Source organism: Rattus norvegicus, chromosome 3 (assembly GCF_036323735.1).
Source record: "Rattus norvegicus strain BN/NHsdMcwi chromosome 3, GRCr8, whole genome shotgun sequence".
NCBI lineage: Eukaryota > Metazoa > Chordata > Mammalia > Rodentia > Muridae > Rattus > Rattus norvegicus.
Window position 1 is genome coordinate 162,213,817 of NC_086021.1, and position 20,293 is coordinate 162,234,109.

The 20,293-nt window shown below is 47.7% G+C and overlaps 1 protein-coding gene across 6 annotated transcripts in view; it reads left to right on the forward strand.

Annotated features, from left to right (window-relative positions):
• Window positions 1-4,804: 4,804 nt before the first annotated feature.
• Kif3b (kinesin family member 3B) overlaps window positions 4,805-20,293 on the forward strand; it is a 39,571-nt gene continuing 24,082 nt past the window's right edge. For 2 of the 6 annotated variants that reach the window (XR_010064591.1, XM_063283365.1), the window contains exon 1: window positions 4,805-4,948. The gene's annotated coding sequence lies outside the window, so the exon portion shown is untranslated. Of the gene's footprint in view, window positions 4,949-5,838; window positions 6,082-8,343; window positions 8,428-20,293 lie in introns of those variants that run through there. The other 4 variants (XM_039104605.2, NM_001106529.1, XM_063283364.1 and 1 more) reach the window with 4 other exon arrangements.

The following is a 20,293-nucleotide window of genomic DNA, read 5'->3' on the forward strand; positions in this document are numbered from 1 at the left end:
AGTGTCCATTCCCTTGAAGTCTACAATATCATCCTTCTTGTAGATTCGCATGTGTGTGGCCAAAGGCACAACTCCATGTTTCCTAAAAGGCCTAGGGAACATAGACCGAGTACCTCTCCTCTTTCCTTTTGTGTTCATCATTTTGGTGAGTTACTGGAAGATGGCTGCCACGGTCGAACCTAATGTATGTTTTTTTTTTTTTTTTTTTTTTTTTTAAGATTTATTTTATTTATTATATAAGTACACTGTAGCTGTCTTCAGATACACCAGAAGAGGGCATCAGATCTCTTTACAGATGGTTGTGAGCCACCATGTGGTTGCTGGGAATTGAACTCATGACCTCTGGAAGAGCAGTCGGGTGCTCTTAACCGCTGAGCCATCTCTCCAGCCCCTAATGTATGTTTTTAATAGGTGTTTTTATGCTCTGCTGTGGGCTAGCCACTGTGCTACAGAAGACAAACATACATTGTCCATGCATGGGGACTACACTTAAGTCCTGGTTTGGTTCTGTGACTTCTGGCTGTGATGTTGACACCATTACTCTCACCGTCCCCTTTCATTTACTGTGCCCTACGCTTAGGTTTCATGCATATAATCCTTTCAGTGAATCCTCACAGGAACCCTTCAGTCCAGGGGTTGGAGATTTAGCTCAGTGTAGAGCTTCCCTGAGAAGCTCAAGACCGTGGGTTACATCCCACCATTAGGGGTGGAGGTTGGGGTGGGAGGGAGAGGAATGAGATCCAGAAAGGTGGACTAACATGATCAAGGTCACATATCCGTTAAGTGCCTGAGGAGGAAGCAATTACTGTCCGACCCTTGCCTGGCTTGCTTCAGAAACATCAAAGATATGAGTTTAGAAGCCATTAGCTCCATCCCCAGTCTTCTGGGCCTCTCTCAGGTCACACAGGCTCATCCATGCTGAACCTGGGCACCTCGCCAAGTGACAACCATTAAGCCTGTCTCATGTACTTGGCCTCCATCCAAGCTCAGCGTCTTATTTCCTCTTGAAAGGGGCTCAGGAATACCACCTCTTTACCATCCAATAAATAATTTCTATTCCTTTAGTCTTTTTATACAGCCCCCTTCCAGCCCTCTTCCCCAAATAGCATCAAATTTCAAAGAACACCAAGCCCTCTTACTGGCAGGGCTCCCCACACTGACAATTGTTGCTTCCTTAGGACACCACAGGCCTGTGTAAGAGTTGGGTGTTTTCCTTCGGTGAGTTCGGGATTGGAAACCAGGACCCTGTGTATGCTTAGCAAGTGCAACACTCTCACTTTGTAGTTCAAGCTAGACTTGAACTCTTTTTTTTTTTAAAGATTTATTTATCTATTATAAGTACACTGTAGCTGTCTTCAGACACACCAGAAGAGGTCATCGGATCCCATTACAGATGGTTGTGAGCCACCATGTGGTTGCTGGAAATTGAATCCAGGACCTCTGGAAGAGCAGTCAGTGCTCTTAACCATTGAGCCATCTCTCCAGCCCTAGACTTGAACTTTTAATCTCTCTGCTTCTGCCACCTCCCAAGTGCTGGGAAGAGAGAAACACTACATCATATCTGACTCCGTTTTTTTTTTAATTTCATCTTTATGACAAACCTGGAAAGTGTCAAATATATATTTTACAGGTAGATAAATTGAGTTCTAAAGAGTGGCTTGCATTGGGTCACCTTCTAGATAAAGGAAGAAATTAGAAGTCAGGCCCCAAATTGTCTGTATCTGAAGTCTTCATTGGATAGTCTGGAACTGTCCTGTGCCCTGTGGTAGTCACAGGTGACAACTCAAACATAATCAGTAAACACCACTTGGTTCCTCAGGAGCCCTGGTATCATTTTGGAAACAGAGCAGCCACATGTAGCCAGTGGCTACCATATTGAATGGTGCCAATATAGGGTATTTCTACCACAGCCACAGTTCTGCCAGACAGCACTATTCTAGAATGTCGGAGAAGAAGGGAAACTTGATGCTTTTGCCATGCCATGGGGAACCAGGCCATGCTTTCGGCCAACCCTGTAGGAAGTTCATTAGAAGTTCCTTCCTGTAGGCAGGATCATCATCAAGGCCAGACACCTTGGCACATGCCTTTAATCTCAGCACTCAGGAGACAGATACAGGTTGATCTATGTGAATTTGAGGACAACCAGGTGTACATAGTAAGTTCCATGCAGAGTGAGACCCTGTCTCCAAAAATCATAGTAAAGCCAGCCATCGTGGTCTGGGGTAATAGCTCAGTGAGTTTGTTACTCAAGCATGAGGACCTGAGGTCCCTCCCCAGCACCCAGATTAAAAGGCCACATTGGGGGCTAGAGAGTTGGCTCAGTGGGCGATTGCTTTTGCAGAGGACCAAGGTTCAATTCCCAGCACCCGAATGGCAGTTCACAACTGGATGTGTGCAACTCCAGTTCCAGCGAATATGATGCCTTCTTCCCGCCTCAGGAACCAGTCACTCAGAGTTGCACACGCATATGTGCAGGCAAACCCTCCTATACATAACACAGTAGAGAAGTCGGAAAACAATCCAAAAGCCACGTGGTAGCATGCACTTGTTATCCCAGTGCTGGGAGTGCGGAATCCCAATAAAGTGCTTTCTTTTATAAATGGCATTGGTCATGAGGTTTTTGCCAGAGCAATTGAAAAACAACTTATACAGAGAGGCAGAGGCAGGCAGATCTCTGAGTTCAAGGCCAGCCTGGGCTACAGAGTGAGTTCCAGGACACCCAGGGCTACACGGAGAAACACTGTCTCAGGGAAAAGCAAGCGAGCAAGCAAACGGAACCATCACTACTAACAACAACAACAAAACAAACAAACAAACAAACAAAAAACCAAAAATGGTCTGGAAGGCCCTGGGTTCCATCCCCAGCACCTCATGAGTGAACCAGAAGTTCCAGGTTATTTTTGTTTTCATACTGAATTTAGGGACAGCCCAGAATGGGAGAGGGTGCAAATAGTAATTAAAAGAACCAATAGGAGAAAAAAATGGCAATTATTAGCCTTAGAAAATACCAAAAGAGGGCTGGAGAGATGGCTCAGTGGTTAAGAGCACTGACTGTTCTTCCAGAGGTCCTGGATTCAATTCCCAGCAACCACATGGTGGCTCACAACCATCTGAAATGGGATCTGGTGTGTCTGAAGACAGCTACAGTGTACTCATGCACATAAAATAAATAAATAAGTCTTTAAAAAAAAAAAGAAAATACCAAAAGATACAGAAGAGACAAACATAAGCATATATATTGCTTCACGTGTTTGTAAATAACACATAATGTGGTTATAACTAATACTGGTGAGCTTTGAGTCAGTTTGGTAGGTATCTTTCTTTTTTTTTTTTCCGTTTAAGATAGGGTTTCTCTGTGTCACCCCAGCTCTCCTAGACCTTGCTCTGTAGACCATGCTGGCCTCCAACTCAGGGCTCTGCCCACTTCTCCCTTAGGGATGCTTTTTGCTTTGATGGAAGGGTAACCAGACTCCAAAGATGCTATGCAGTGAGGGTGACTTGATGTGTTTTCCGGTTTTCTTTCTTTCTTTCTTTCTTTCTTTTTTTTTTTTTTTTTTTTTTTTTTGGTTCTTTTTTTCGGAGCTGGGGACCGAACCCAGGGCCTTGCGCTTCCTAGGCAAGCGCTCTACCACTGAGCTAAATCCCCAACCCCTCTTTTTTTTTTTTTAAGAGTTATTTATTTTTTATTTATGTGAGTACACTGAAACTGTCTTCAGACACACCAGTAAAGGGCATCCGTTCCCATTATAGATGGTTGTGAGCCACCATGTGGTTGCTGGGAATTGAACTCAGGAAGAGCAGTCAGTGTTCTTAACTGCTGAGCCATCTCTCTAGCCCTCAGGTTTTCAAATTATTACTCAGACCATCTAGTTGAGATGCCCACCATGATGTGCCCCCAGCCCAGCTAGTTAGGTATCTTTTTCTTATTACATTCTCTCTCTCTCTCTCTCTCTCTCTCTCTCTCTCTCTCTCTCTCTCTCTCTCTCTCTCTCTGTGTGTGTGTGTGTGAGTGAGTGTGTACACTATACATGTGCTGAGGTCAGAGGACAACCTAAGTTGTTTCTTTTTTGCCCAGTGGGTCCTGGAATCTACTGTTGTCAAGCGCCTTTACCTTCGAGCCATCAGAGCGTAGCATCATTTTCCTACAACTATGTGTTATTTTGGCTCTGTACCCAAGGGATGCTCATCCTCTGGCCTCCATTTCCGAAGTGCAGGACTACAGGCACAAGCCATCATGTGCAACCAAGGTTTTTTGATTTGATGGTAAGAGTAGTGAAACTCCAAGGACGCCATGCAGGGACATGCTTAAGGTTTTAAATTATTGTTCAGGCCATAAAGTATATTAACAGAGAATAGGAATTTCAGTCTAGTCCAAAGATGCAGGTGATGTGGCCTGGCCTTGCTTGTGGAGCTGTCCCTGACGGTGGAGAAATACAGGTATGTGAAAATCAGACTGTAGGACGCGGTGGCCGAATGGTAGTGACAGGTAGGGCATTAGGGATTTTCTTAAGGATTTGTCTTCATCCCTAGTTGGCCCTAATTGGGAGCCACTCAATACTAATCTGAGACCCAGATCAGACAACTGACCTGAAAGAGTTTTCGGAAGGGGAGGATGAAAGCGCGTGGTGTGAGACCAAGGTACTGTGCTCAGTTTCACAAACGAAGAAAATGAGGCACGCACGGAGTCTGGGACCTTAGAAGGGTCAGAGGGTTGGCGCACGCTGGGAACCTGGGAAGCGCCCTGGCACACTCGGTTCCGCCCCATCGGCGGGCTGCTCACTTCAGAGGCCCAATAAAGTTATTGAAATTGACGCGGTTGCTAAGGAAGTGGGTCGCCGAGCCGGGTTGCTAAGGAAGTGAGCGGCCGCGGTCTCTCCCCATCCGGGGCAGCGGGGAATGGCTGAGCCCGGGGTTCGCCGCCGCCGCCCGCTCTCGGCTGCGGCCGCAGGTGAGTTCGGGATGCGGGGTCCCGGCGGGGCGCCCAGCGTAATCCCGGCGTCGTTGCTCTGCGAGCCGCAGCATCCTTTGCCCAGCCTCAGTGATATCTCTGACCACCCGGCTTCTTCTCGGGCGCGGCCGGCAGGACCCCCCAGTATCGGCCGCCCCTGCCCGCTCCTCACGGCCGGTCCGGGGCCGTAATCCCAGGCCCTGCCTGGAAAGGCCGCTCAGGAAGCAAGTACCTGAGGTCCGAGCCTCAGGGCGGTGCCTGGCTCGCTGTGTGACCTTGGACAAACCCCTTGCCCTCTCTGGCAGCAGCAGACCTGACTGTCCATTGGGGTCTTGACACTTGCTGGGGAGACGTGTACATGAAAGGGCTCCAAGTGGGAAGTGGGTGAACGGCCAGGGTACTCTGTGTGGGGACCAAGAGTCCTGTTTGAAGTCTGAGTGCTTGAGTTTGAGGCTGCAAAGGATGGCGTTGTCTTCTGCTCATCTGTAAATCAGATCATGGGATAATGCCCTTCCGTGGGAAGCAGGGCGTCTGGAGTAGCTTGGGAATGATGCTTGTTTAAAAAAAAAAAATCAACATGTTAATTGCATATAGCGGGTTTCATGATGTCGTTTCATTCGTGTGTATAATTATTTTATTCGTGTCACCTTCCCACTGACCCTTTCCCTTCACTTTCTAGTCTCTTCTAATTCCATGCCCTAGCGCAGCTTACAAGAACTTGGTGAGGGGTTCTCTTCAGGAGCATGGGTGTTTTACCCGTGGCGACACTACAGAAGGAAATGCCTCCTACCCCCTCAATCACCAATAACTCATGTGAGGTGTCAGGGGTGGGGGTGTGGTGGTGGGGGACACAACACCTCAGGAATGGGCGGGGTGTTGCGAGCCCCTCCCCCTAGCAACCGTTAACTGCCCATATATCCTCGAGTAGGGGCGGGTCCTTGTGAGCTCCTCCCCCTCCACAAAACACGTGGTTAGTACTTATGACACTAATGGGATGGAGCCTTCCAAGAAGGGGAGGATGACTTGGAACCAGAAGGACTTAGGTGTGTAGCTTGCGCATACGGGTATTCCAGACACCCTGGCCATTCCCCACCCACAGAGGATGGAAGTTGTTGACCTCTTAAAAGGCACTGGTGAGAAGAAACCCAGAGATAAGGTTTTGTAGAAGGCGGGGGTGGGGTAGGTGGGGGGGGCGGTTATGGTTTCGTTCAATAATTGTGCCATGTCTGTCCCCCGACATATTTATAACGAGAATAGGAGTTTTTCTCTCTTCTGAGAAGTGCTTAGAGCAGTAGCGATCATTTGGAACTCAATGATTAAGAAGTTCTTTGAGGCGTATTATCTCATTTAATCATCACAGACTGTGTCAGGCAGCTGGTGATGTCACCCGGTATTGTAGATGAGGAACCTGTGCCTGAGAAAAGGAAATGGCTTGCCTAAGGCTCGGAGGCTTACGGTGTGATGGAGATGGACGGGCCTTTTACTCCCTGCTCCCCGATGCCTATGCTTTCTCAACAGTTAACTGCAAGTAACTGCAAGCAGTAACACAGGGGTATTTTGGGTTGCTTCTAATTGCTTTAGCTAGAAGTTGTTCTCCCAATGGCATGGAAACAAGATCTCAGAACAAAAGGCTTTGCTTGTTTTAGTTTGTTCCTAGCATATATTCATTTTCCCTAATAAATCTGACAGACTTTTAAAAATACTGTTACTGTAGTTTGTGTATGAGTACCAGCATATGCTATGGTGTGTGGAGGTAAGAAGTCAGCTTTGTGGAGTCGATTACTTCCACCTTTATGTGGGCCCTGGGGATCAAACTCCATGGACTCAGGTAGTCAGGCCTGTGTGGCAAGTGCTTTCCCTGCTGAGCCATCTCCCCTGACCCAGTGCGACTCTTAAATCTATGTTATAATATATTTTGATCATACTCATCCCCATTACCTTCCTACTCCTGCTGATCCCCCCTCTTCCCACATTGTCCCCCTTTCATATCTCCCCACTTCCCTGATGACCCAGCCAGTCTAATCAGGATCGCTTATAGAAACATAGGTGAGGGGTTATTATAAGAGCACAGGCAACTTACTAGTGTTTCCATGCCTGAAGAGGTGCCTCTTTCTCAGCAAACATCGACTGCCTGTAAATGCCTAGTGGAGTTGGGCCTTATGAAGCCCTAACCCTTCTGTGACTAGACATTGATGGCTTTCTGCACACACAGGCACAGCTGCTGGGAGCTCCCAGGGCCACAGCCATGTCCTACCCAAAGACAGCGTTCCCCACACGACACTCCCCACACGCCACTACCCTTCTTCTGCCCCCTCTGCTGTGATGGTCTCTGAACCTTGGGTGGGGGTGTTAAATGCTCCCATTGAGGCTGAGTACTCAAGAGTCCCTTACCTCCAGCACCTTGGCATTTATGAGCCTCAGTAACCATGACCCACTGCAAAAGAAGCACCTGTGAGCAAAGCTGACTCCCCTACTAATCTATAGGCATGAACCTAAATCTTTAGAAAGCGGCTTGACAGATACAGCACATCCATTTAGCAGCACAACAGCAGTGACTCGGCAACTAGGGCCTATGTCCTCTCCAGACCTGGGCTTTGACCAGGCTCTCGGACTAGATGGGAATTGCCATCTGTGGAGAAGGCCGCAGTGTAAGCTGTTGGTTACCCTGTAACTGCCTGGCACTATTGCTGGGCAGCTCATTATTGTAGGATGAATGTACCCACAACTGAGTGACACTGTTGACGTGAGTTCTTTCCTAGCAGGCTGCATAGCATCGTCAACCCTGTGAGCCACAGCCAGCAGCAGGGAAGCATCCAGCTAGTTTCGGGTTGGTTTCTCTTTGTCAGGAAATCAAAGCTTGTAGTGTCTTTAGCAACAAGGTCTTACCATCTCATAATGGTGGGCAACCAACAGCGTTAGCCTGTTTTGGGTACCTCAAGGGAATCTCTGGTGATTTGAATGGGACCACTGAGACATCCAGGCTTAATTGAACAGCTGCCTGTTTCTTGGCCTGTACAGTAAGTGACAGCCATGGCTGGACTACTGCATCTCCTTTTAATAATAAATCCCCTTTTAATAAACACTGTCATCCTCCGTTCTGTTCCTTTAGCAAACCCAGACCAATAGAGTACCATTCTCCAGCAGTTCATGGTGAGGTAGCCCACCCCTGACACTAACATTTTCCTGTAATAATTTGTGGCTGTGAACTGCTTGGTACATTTGGTAAATGTTAGCTGTCATTGTTGGGGCTTAACCTAGCATGTGTACTATACTTCATATTCTGTTAGTGGTTGGTGAGTGAGCATAGTGTGGTTATAATCTCAGGTCTGTCAGAGATCCTCAGAAGCATAAAGCAGTTGTCATCGTGGCATTAGTGGATGTCGGTATTCTTGCAGGCTTTCTCCAGGAACCAGGACCTCCTTGCCAGGATGGACCGCAAAGAAAAGAGAAATCTGGTGCAGCGGGATGTAGCTCAGTTGGTAAAATGCTTGCCTATCATACATGAACCCTGGATGTCTCCTCTAGTGCCACATAGACACTGGCATGGTGGCTAATGTCTGTGATCCCAGAACTCGGGTGCTAAAGGACGATCAGAAGTTCAAGGCCACTCTGCCTATCAAAGTGTGGGGTCAGTCTGAGCCACACGATGCCCTATTTATGTTTGTTTTAAGGAGGAAACTGGTTAATTGGAGGTTTTTGGGTCCAAATTCAGTAAATGTTTATTACATTTTTCTATCCCAGGGATGGACAGGATGTTGTATCTCCATGGCCTTGAAGGAACCCAGAGCTTAATTTGCAAATAGTTGTCATTTGACAGTATTTGATCTCCTACCCTTCAGGTGTCAGGTTTGCTGGGGCCTTGTACAAGCATTCCACTAACCAGCCCCATCTCTGGCCTCTTGGTTTTTGTTTAAGGTTGCTCTGGCTAGCCTCTAATTCCCGCTCAAGTGATCTTGTCACCTTAGCTTCCTGAGCACATGAAACTGTCGGCGTATGTTAACACACCTGCCTTGACTTGTCAATGGATTCATGGGTTGTGTTTGTGTTGGCCGTAAAGTAAAGCCCTGCTGTCTTCTGCTGCGTCCTGAGATGTCTGCTAGGCACCCAGGGTGGGAACTAGCAGTGGGGAGGGAGTGGTGGGGGGGTAGGGGAGGGAGTGGTGGGGGGGTAGGGGAGGGAGTGGTGGGGGGGTAGGGGAGGGAGTGGTGGGGGGGTAGGGGAGGGAGTGGTGGGGGGTAGGGGAGGGAGTGGGGGGGGAGTAGGGAACCTCAGATGGCTCCTACACCTTTTCCCTCCTTGTTATCGTTCCCTTCCCCCTCCTTTTCCTTTCTCCTCTTTTTGTAGTTCTTTTTTTTTTTAAGATTTATTTATTTAGTGTATGTGAGTACACTGTTGATCCCTTCAGACACACCAGAAGAGGGTACTGCACCTCATTACAGATGGCTGTGAGCCGCCATGTGGGTGCTGGGAATTGAACTCAGGACCTCTGGAAGAGCAGTCAGTGCTCTGAACTGCTGAGCCATCTCTCCAGCCCCTAGTTCTTTTTTTTTTTAGATTTATTTTTATTTTCTGTGCATAGATTGCTCTTACATCTTTTAACTTCCTTGTTATCTTTCCCTTCCCACTCCTTTTCCTTTCTCTTCTTTTTCTATTTTTTTAAAAGATTTATTATTTTCTGTGCATTGGTTTGCCTGCATGAATGTTTGTGTGAGGGGCTATGGCGGTGTGAGCCGCCATGTGGGTGCTGGGAATTGAACCCAGGTCCTCTGGAAGAACAGCCAGTGCTCTTAACTGCTGAGCCATGTCTCCAGCCCTTTCAGTTTCTTCTTGTCTTTCTGCGGTCCTGTTATGTAGCGGGTTGGCCTTGAACTAGCTCTCCTGCATGCCAGGTTCATACACATTTCACCTATGGATTTTCAGGTCGCTGAGGAAGAACCTTGTCTTGTGATAGTTGACACACTGCTGTCTGTATGGATCTTGGTGCTTTCGAAATGGGCCTTTATTTGGTCTCACTGGTCCCCTTTGAGGAAGGTGAGGTGCAGATTAAACACTGCAGTGGACAATGGGGGAACTCCTAGGAAGAGAAGCCATTGCTGCTGGGAAGTAGCCCACCTCACACTGGTGTCCACGTCTTCAGACTCCAGGCACAGTGTTCTTCTTGCAGTGTTTATATGGCTTCATTTGTGGGACATTTACTGAGCAATTGGTAGGTGGCAGCCCTGTGCAGCCCAAGGATATGACAGCGAAGAGATGGCTAAGGTCCTTGTTCTCACAGTTACAGTTCAGCAGGTGTAAACCCAAAACCAAAAAGTAGAGACAAGGGGATTTGAACTGGAGAAGTACAATGGAGACAGTGGCATAGTAGTGGGCTAGAAAGTCACTTCTCCAGGGATGGGGAGGAAACACTGCTGCTTTAATTGGGGGAGGTGGTGACATTCTGTTGAGGTTTACTCTCCGGAAGGGCTCACTGTTTGAAGGTTTACCAGAAGGAAAAAGACTCCAAAGTGGACATGAGCTTGCTGATTCCACAAACTGCAGGAAGCAGCTGTGATGGGGTGAGTGCAGAGGTGGCTGGGAGAGCGGGCCGTGGGGGTCTACTATAGACTTGGGCTAGAGGCATCTAAAAGCCATGGGACCACTGAAGGCTTCTGAGAATGTGTCATGATCTAGGTGTTTTTGTTGGTGTCAGTTTTTTAATGTGTATGGGGTGTTTTGCGTGCGTGAATGCCATGTGCCTACAAAGGCCAGAGGGAGTGTCGGACCTCCTCAAACTGGAATTACAGAGGGTTGTGAGCCACTGTGTGTTCTGGGACTTTGGAAGAACACTTACTGAGTCATCTCTATAGACCTTAGTTGATGTTTTAAATAATTTTTAAGACAGGGTCTCTCGTAGCCTAGATTAACCTTAAGTTCTATATGTAGTCGATGAAGGATGGATCAATCGAACTTTTTTTTTTTTTTTGGTTCTTTTTTTGGAGCTGGGACCAAACCCAGGGCCTTGCACTTGCTAGGCAAGCGCTCTACCACTGAACTAAATCCCCAATCCCTCAATTGAACTTCTGATTCTTTTGCCTATCTCCTGTGTCCTGGGGTTATAGGTGTTTGCTACTACACCAGATCACGTGGGCCTAGGGACCGAACTCAGAAGCTGTGTATGCTGGATAAGGTCTCTACTTACTGAGCCACATCCCTGGTCCCTGGTTTTCTGTTTTGTTTTTAAATCACTTGGAGGGCTAACGGTGAGGTTCAGGGTAGAGTGTTCTCGAGGTGTGCTTTTGCCCTCCGTTCCAGCACCAGTGTCACTAAAGGAAACACAAAAGAAAGTGAAATCATCTGGCCTCTGTGGATGCTGAGTTTGAGAGAGCTTTAAGTGCCAGCCAGAAGACTAGGTAGGAGGTTAGTAAGATGGTGGTGGCCTTAGGGTGGTGGCAGGAGATGGCTATATTTTGGAGTTGGCCAGTAAGGTGGAAAGATTAAGGGTGTGACTCCTAGGTTTTTGGCCCAAGCAATTAGGTAGATGTTAGAGGTGCCATCCACCTCTAAAACTATTAGTGGTCTCTGGTGAGGTGCCCTGAGGGAACAACTGAATTATTCCAAGAGGCCCAAGTTGCTAGCAGTACCTTAGCTCCTTGAGAAGGAACCCTCAGCTCCTGCTGAAGGAAGGCAGCCTGGAGGACCTGACAGTATTGCACCTTTGGCACCCAGACCTGCTTTTCCCAGGCTGGCTCCATGCCCAGCTGTGGAGCAGTAAGTGGGTGCTCTGCTGGGGTCCTGTTTACCTATCTCTGGCTGTTTTAGTCTCTGTCCTGACCTGAGGAGCTTTGCTGATGGAGGTTGGAAGGTGCCTAGCCAGCTCTGGGGGAGAGCATAGACTCACTAGCACAGCTTACTCCCCACACCTCAGATGGTCATGCTCTCCCTGCCAAAATGCCTCTTTCCTGGCTGCTGAACAGTAGGTCTAAAGGTTCAGAGCTTTTTAGACAGGGGAAGGCTTTGTAAAGCTGCTGTATTCTGCCAAAATTCCTAGAGGACTCTTGAAAGTAGTAGCTTGTCCAAGAAAGGGCTCCAGGCCTCCTTTTACGTGTACTAGGAAAGGCCTTCGTACATTTGGCAGTCAGTGATGCCTATTCACCATTGTGGGACCCACAACTGCACTGGCTGCTCCAAGTAGCTCTGGTGGTTTTTGTTGCTCCTTCTTGGGTCTCATCAGCTGATCCTCAGTAGTGGCCACATGGAGGGTGGGTTGTCCCAGGCTTCAGGTAAGGACACTGAGATCCCTAGAAGTCAGCCCTTTGTGCTAGTATATTAAAGTACCTGCTAAGGGTTGAGGTAGGTAGTTTTCTGCTGGTCCAAGGGTGCTGCGCATGGCAGAAGTACTTCTTGAAAATGCATAGTTTAGGCCTAGACTGGAGAAGTCAGGGTCTGGATTTCACTATGATCCGTTCATCAAGATCAGAGGCAAAACTATGGTCTGCTTCCGCTTCCCTCCAGTCAGGCCACAGAAGCTGAACGCAGTGCAGCGATGGCCAAGAAAGAGGAGATGTGGAAGATCTGAGGGTGGGGCCACAAACAGCCGGGGAATTTAGGGTGGAGTTGTTCACACAGCTGGATGATCTGGAGGAGCTGTGTCGTCGCCTGGCGACAGTCTCGATCCTCCAAGCTGACCAGCACAGATTGCTCATGCACCAGTACCCTCACTCACTCTCTCGCTCACTCAGTCACTCACTCACTCACTCACTAACTCTGTCTCTCTGGAGGGTCCTGCCTAGCTCAGGGGGACACTCACCCGTGCACAATGGAGCAGGGTACCCACCACTTCTCTTGAGTGGCACAAACAGTCCCTAAAGTAACTGTTGTCACCATCATCCGGGTATCAAAGATCTGAGTTGTCAAATCCATCTTTTGGGGTCACCTTTCTTAACCTTCAGAGAGAAAACCCTACAAAGGCAAAAGAAGTACAAGCCCTGACCTAAGACCCTAGAAGGCAAGGGTTATGCAAGGGCAAGAAGCCCCACACCTCAGGGCCTAGAAGACAAGAGATATGCACACCCCTCACCCCCTTCACTATGCACAGAGCTGGAGACCATGTAGCAGCTGCAGGAGTGGCTGTGCCTGCACACAAGCACGGAGGACACAGTCAAGGTCTAAGGTCACCCCAACAGTAAAACACGAAGCTGGCTCAGAACAAAACAAGAAGCCAGGACTTGGCAATACCAGTCAGCTGATAGCGTGGAGCTAGCTAAGCTAACGTCTGCTGAACCAAGCTTGCAGGCCCTGCTTTCATTTGGTCCTCAGCAGTCTTGCACAGGAACTAACTGTTCCTCCCAGTTCCCGGAAGAGGGAAGTAGAGCCCGTACGAGTCGAATACTTCCCCGAAGATGCTAATCCCAAGTCCACTGCTCTGCCTACTATTTGCTTCCCTCTAAGAACTTTATTTATTATTGTGCATAGTGTGTGTATATGTGCACGTGTGTGCCACGGTGCACCTGTGAAGGTCAGAGGACTTTTGTAGAGTCAGTTCTCTCCTATCTTTATATGGGCTTCAGGGGTCCAACTCCCTCATCCACTGAACCATTGAGCTGGCCTTCTACTGCTTGCTCCCTCCCTCCCTCCTTCCTTCCCTCCTCCCCTCCTTCTCTCCTTCCCATAGAACCCGGAGCCTCTTGTATGCTGAGCACATGCTCCACCACCTAGGGACATCCTCCACCCCATCTGCTTTTGAGATGAGCAGTGACCACAGCATCCATTTGTCAGGGACTTTGTCTTCTGGGTAACTAGTTGGAAATGCTAATAGCAACCAAGTGCAGTGGCCCCTGGTTATAATCCTAGCACTCGGGAGGAAGAGGCAGAAGGGGCAGGCCTTTGGGGTTACACAGTTCCTTTGAGGTTAGCAGGCATTATAAGAGACCCCATCTCAACAGACCAACAAAGAGTGACTTCAAAGCATGTTTGAGGAGATGGGAAACCCCTTGGGCTGTTTTAGAGTAATGACAAATCTTCTCAGTATTTGATGGATGAGGCCACAGACAGACCCAGCTTTGGGCCAATTAGGCCAGCCTTATTTGAAATAGTCTAACTGCAGGCCTCACATGGCTGAAGCTGGAGCCTTGAGCTTCTTTTCTGAGTCGCTTTAACCCTCAGCTCACTTAGTTGCCTGTTCCATGTACATGGGGGGAGGGGGGACCCAGAAACCCTTCATTCAGTACCTTTAGAAAAGCTTCCTGGTTCAGGGCTGGTAAGATGGCTTAGCTGATAAATGTGCCCAACGGCCTGTGTTCAAGGCCAGAGATACACACAGTGGACAGAGAGAATCAGGTCCTGCAAATTGTCCTCCACACGTGCACTGTGATTCACCCATGGCTGCACACACCAAATAGGTTAAAACAGTATTTTTTAAAAAGGCTGTGGCGCGGGGCTGGGGATTTAGCTCAGTGGTAGAGCGCTTACCTAGGAAGCGCAAGGCCCTGGGTTCGGTCCCCAGCTCCGAAAAAAAGAACCAAAAAAAAAAAAAAAAAAAGGCTGTGGCGCATACCTTTAACCCAGCACTCAGGAGGCTGAGGCAGGTGGATCTCTGTGAGTTCAAGATCATCCTGGTCTACATAGTAAGCTTTAGGGCATTCAGGCTAAATGGTAAGACTTTATCTCAAACTCATCTCTAAAATTAAAAAAATATTTTAAAAGATTATTGGCCAAGCCTATGATATCACAGAAAATTCTGTCACTTGTATTGTGACATGGGGAAATAAGTCAATCTGCCTGGACTAAAGTGTCTGTCTCTCTCTTTGTATGTTTAAGTATGTCTATAGCTGCATATACAAAAACATGACTGGGCCTTGAGGAGGACATCTTCTCCCTTGGTGCCTCTATGCTGGGCTTTCTCCCAGACCTTGTGGGTGGGGCACTCGGCGTGTCTGCAAGCATCCAGTGAGCCCTCCTGTTAGTACCGTGGGTCTGCATTTCATCTTGAGGTGGGAGTGTTTAAGGATCAGTTAATCCTGATGACACATTGTGTCTCTTCACTCTGTCACCTGATTGCAGACACTGAGCTCACTGCCAGCCAGCAGATCTATCTTTAGTGTACAGATGTAGTTACATCATAATTTGCATTAGAGACCTTTCTCCCACCATGGGAGAAATGGGATGGGGTTGGTTTGTTTTTAAAGTTCGGGCGTGTGTTACAGCACTTTGATTTCCCTACACTAGAGCACAGTAGAGATGTGGCTGTGGTCCAGGTGAAGTAGAAAGATGGCTGAGGTTTGGGACATTAATGAACTGTTACCCACGCTGGGGTCCGTCCTAGCATCTTCAGCCCTGGTTTCAGAGGGGCTGTGTGGGCTTCTGTGTAGGAGACAAGATGGGCAGAATAGGAGCTCGGAGCACAGTCTCTGGCAGCCCAGGGGTGGCGGCACTCATCACTCTGAGCACAAAGCTCGTTAGTAAATCGTGGACTGTACAGTGTCAGCCAAGGTAAGTGAGAGGACTATGAGCAGGCAGCCTTTGGTTTTGCAGGATGAAGTAAGAGAGTGGAGAGCTGACAGGCAGTGGCTCCCTTGCTGGTGCTCACTGGCCAGGCAGCCTTTTTTAAAGGGGAAATTGTCCTGTTTTAAGAAAGTAAAATTTCCAGGAGGTGGTGGTGCACACCTTTAATTCCAGCACTTGGGAGACAGAGGAAGGCAGGTCTCTGAGTTAGAGGCCAGCTTGGTCTACAGAGCGACTTCCAGGACAGCCAGGGCTAGACAAAGAAAATCTGTCTTGGGAGGGGGAAAAAGAAAAAGAAGAATTCTTTCTAATCAGGAAAAATCAAGGAATCATGAGACGATCAAAGTAAGGTTCAGAAATGATCCATTAGCGTGCTAATGCCATGTGCAAATATGTTGTGAAGTGTGTTTTCCCTTGGAGATGTGCAGGCCCTGCCTGCTGCCACTGAGGCTGTTTCCAGGGTGAGGGATTGCGATGCCACGGAGAGGACCAGGTGGTGGTGGCCGTCCTCGTGCACGTCGCCCTTGGTCCACATTTCTGGGTGTTTGTTGTTCGATTGTTGTTATGGTGTTGGAGACTAAAAATAGTGCCTCTTGCGTACTGGACCCTGATCTGCATCCCCAGCCACTTGTTACTTTTGTTTTGAGACAGGGTCTCACTGAGTTACTCTTGAACTCAAGCTGGCCTTGACTTTACTGTGTGCTTGCCTAAGCCTCCCCAGGAACTGAGTGTGTTCTAGTGTGGTTGGAGATAGGTGTTTATATTTTCAACCATAATTAAAAGAAATTATTCAGTGAAAAGCCAGAGAATGTTTTTTCCTCCCTCCCATTTTGGAACCCCAAGCACCATGACCCACACCCCCAGCCTACACCAGCGTTAGGTCATCTCCTTCACCTTAGCCCAAGATTCTCCACCTGTGGGGCTGACCCCTTCGGGGTGGACTGATCCTTTCATGCTTTCGCAGGAGTCACAAACCAGACATTTACAAATTCATAACAGCAGCAATGAAAATGACTTCATGGTTGGGGTCCTCACATGATGAGGAACTGTATTAAAGGGTCACAGCATTAGGAAGGTTGGGAACACTGTTTTAATTTTAACCTCATCTACTGCACCATGATTATTTTGAAACAAATTGTATATGCATGACTTTACCTGAAAATTCTTGTATCTATCATAAAAAGGTAAACTTATTCTTTTTTATTTTCTGTGTATGTGTGTGTGCCTGCATGTATATATGTGCAGAACATGCATATAGGTGCCCATGGAGGCCAGATGTCAGATCTCCTGGGACTGGAGTTACAGGTGGTTGTGAGCCACCTAAAATGGAAGTGACTGAGTCGCTCTCTGATATCCACTTCCATACCCATGCACCACCACTCCTCACCTCCCTGCAAACCCCCTCAAACACACGCACACACACACACACACACACACACACACACACACACACACACACACGCATGCACGCATGCACACGAAGTAGAGAACAAGCCAGGTGTGGTGGTGCACGTGTGCAATCTCAGCACTTGAGAAGAGAATGCAGGAAGGTCAGGAGTTCAAAGCCATCCTCAGGAACATAGCTCATGATAGCTAGCCTAGGCTATATGAGACCTTCCTTACCTTAAAGGAGAAGGGAAGGGAAGGTGACTGAATCCTTGTAGGAAATTTATGAGTGTTTCACTATTAAATACAAGAGGGGGCTTCTGCCCTACTCCCAGGTAAATGCTTTCTGTGACAGAGGTGTGTGGCACCTCTTTGGATTCAGGACAGACTATTTAAAGGAACATGGCACTTGCAACACTGAGGGAATGATTAGTAAGATCAGGCACTGCTGATCTTACTGGGCTGCTCTTTCAGGTCACTCTCTGACAATGTGTCTGTCTTCAGATGCTCAAACCAAAATCAAGGTGCTAGCCTTGTTTCCTCAAGCAGGGAATAAATGGCTTTATTGCTTCCTCTCTCCTCAGTTATATATACAAACCCACCAGAAAGTCTGAAGAGACAGACAGACAGACAGACAGACAGACAGACAGACAAAAGAAGACTTGCAAGCTCACTAACCAGAGAGCAGCATGGCTTCCAGTCCTGTTGCCTCACCCATGGGTATGGGCACCCGCCATTCTTGAGGGCAGGCATCTTACCAACAGAAGAAACAATGACATAGAACTTTTGGTTTTTAGAGAGGGTCTTAAAGAGGCAGGACTGGCCGGGTGGTCACTTGCTCTGTGGACCAGGCTGGCCTCAAATACACAGAGATCCACCTGTCTCTGCCTCTACTGGGATTAAAGGTGTGTGGACCATGCCTAGCCCTTTACATAAGCTTCTTAAGACAGAGCTAGCGAGGGCAGAGGCCAGAGCTCGTGCTCAGTTTTACACCTATCAAATTCTAATTTTTTTATTACACTAAGCAATATTTTAGATGTATTTTTATGTGTTTGTTTTGCCTGCATGTGTATCCACATCCTGTTTGCATGCCTGGTACCTGCAGAGGCTTTGTGCCCCTGGCATGGGGTTTGCCAATGGCTGGAAACTGAACTCAGGTTATCTGCAAAAGCTAGTCCTCTAACTGCTGAGCCATCTCCTCAAAAAAAAAAAAAGATGTATTATTTTTACTTATGTGTGCTTATGAGTATATGGCATGTATGTTTAGTTGCATAAAGAGGCCACAAGAGGGAGGTAGGTCCCTGAAGCTGCTGTTATTGACCATCGTAAGATGCTGTGTGGGTTCTGGGAACTGAACCTGTGTCCTCTGTAAGATAAGCAGTGCTCTTAACCACTGAACCCTCTCCTCAACCCCCTAATTTAATTGTTTTAACTAGGTAATCCATTAGCATTATTCACAAATGTTTTTGTTTCTGAGATGGGGCTCATGTGTTTTGTGTGTCTTAGGCCAGCTTCCAACCCTGTGTAGCTGACGATGACTTTGAATGCTTGCCCTCCTTGTCACCATCTCCTGGGGCTGGGGTTGTAGCTGTGTACCATCATGTCCGGGTTTATTTGGTGCTGGCAATCAAACCCAGGGTTTGTTTTATGCTCAGCAAGCCTCTACCAACCTAGCTGCATCCTTAGCCCATGATTTTAAAAGATTGACTGGATAGCATCTCCCCATGATTCAAAATCCAGTGGGTATGAAAGAGCAAACAATGAAGTTCTTTTCCTGCCCTGGCCCTCAGCACCTTGGCTCATTTAAGGTAAACCAGCCTGACCTGACAACCATTACTGCTGTCTGGCTCTCAGTTCTCCCTCCTGTAAGTAGAGGTTGGATTTTGTTGTTATTTTGAGACAAGATGACCAAGTATGGCTCAGACTGGCATTCAAGTCACCACTGTTTCGACTACAGTGTGACACTACACCTGGCTTCCTTATTTTATTCACTTATGAGAAAATGCAGAACTAGCCAGGTGATGGTGGGGCACACCTTTAACCCTACTACTGAGAGGTAGAAGCAGGCCATCTCTGTGGGTTCAAGGCCAGCCTTGTCTACAGAGCAAGTTCCAAGACAGCCAGTATTGCACAGCTACAACCTCAGCAGCAGGGGCTGGGGGAGGCAAGGATTGGGCAAGCATTCAAAGTCATCCTCAGCTACACAGGACTGGAAGCTGGCCTAAGACACACAAGACACGAGGACCCCTAACTCAGAGGGAGGGAGGGAGGGAGGGAGGGAGGGAGGGAGGGAGATAGATAGATAGATAGATAGATAGATAGATAGATAGATAGATAGAAAGAATGAGAATGCAAAACTAGTCCTCAATGCAAGTTTTATGTTCTTTTAAATAGTCAGCAAGGTATGTTTTGTATCTTTTATAACTAGAGATGAACAAATTCAGTGTGTGTGTGGTGTGTGTGTGTGTGTGTGTGTGTGTGTGTGTGTGTGTGTGTGAACAAAGTCTTATTACCTTATACTGGCCATAAATCCCTGGGTCCTGGTGATCCTCCCAGCCCAGCCTCCCTGTGCTGGAGTTGCAGGTGTGAGTCACTGCCCATCTAGACACATTGTAATTCCTGTTGTGATAATGCCATTCTAGGAACTAGGGTGCAGAATGTACTTGCCAGCTGGTGGGCCCCAGAATTTCAGAGTCCTGATACAGATACTAACGGTCCTCTAGGCGAAGCTGGCGGTGGAGGATTTCAGAGTCCTGATACCGACAACTAAGTCGGCCGTGGAGATGGCTTAGCCTGGCTGACAGCGTTGCTTTTCTCTCCCTGTGGTGCTTTTCTGTCCGAGCACATGATCCAGTGCTGCATTTCAAACACTCAGTCCTTGAACCGGGCCAGTTAGTTGGCAGGTGTTTCCTGGGCTCTTAGAGGACCTGAGTTACAGTGTGCTGATTAGAGCTGTACTAATGTGCGCTCTGTGTCTGCGACTGTTCTTGCAGAGCTGTCCCTGTAGAACTGCCAGACATTTTCTATCTGCATTTCGAGAAGCTGCACACCATGAGAGGAGGATTTGGAAGATACAGATATGTTGGAGGAACAGGGAAATCTGTATTCCCATCACCAAAGTGAGCCACCGCTCATGCTTTGTTGAATGTTTATTTTTATATAGTCAGGATGACATGAAGCCATGCAATTTTTTTTTCATCTTTATTAACTTGGGTATTTCTTATTTACATTTCAATTGTTATTCCCTTTCCCGGTTTCTGGGCCAACATCCCCCTGACCCCTTCCCCTCCCCTTCTCTATGGGTGTTCCCTTCCCCATCCTCCCCCCATTACCGCCCTCCCCCCAGCAATCACGTTCACTGGGGGTTCAGTCTTGAAGCCATGCAATTTTATAAATGGCTTTTTCATTTATCACCATTTTCTAGTCATTTTAGAGCCTTTTTTTTTTTTTTTGGTAAAACTGGGTACTTGTGAGGAGGAG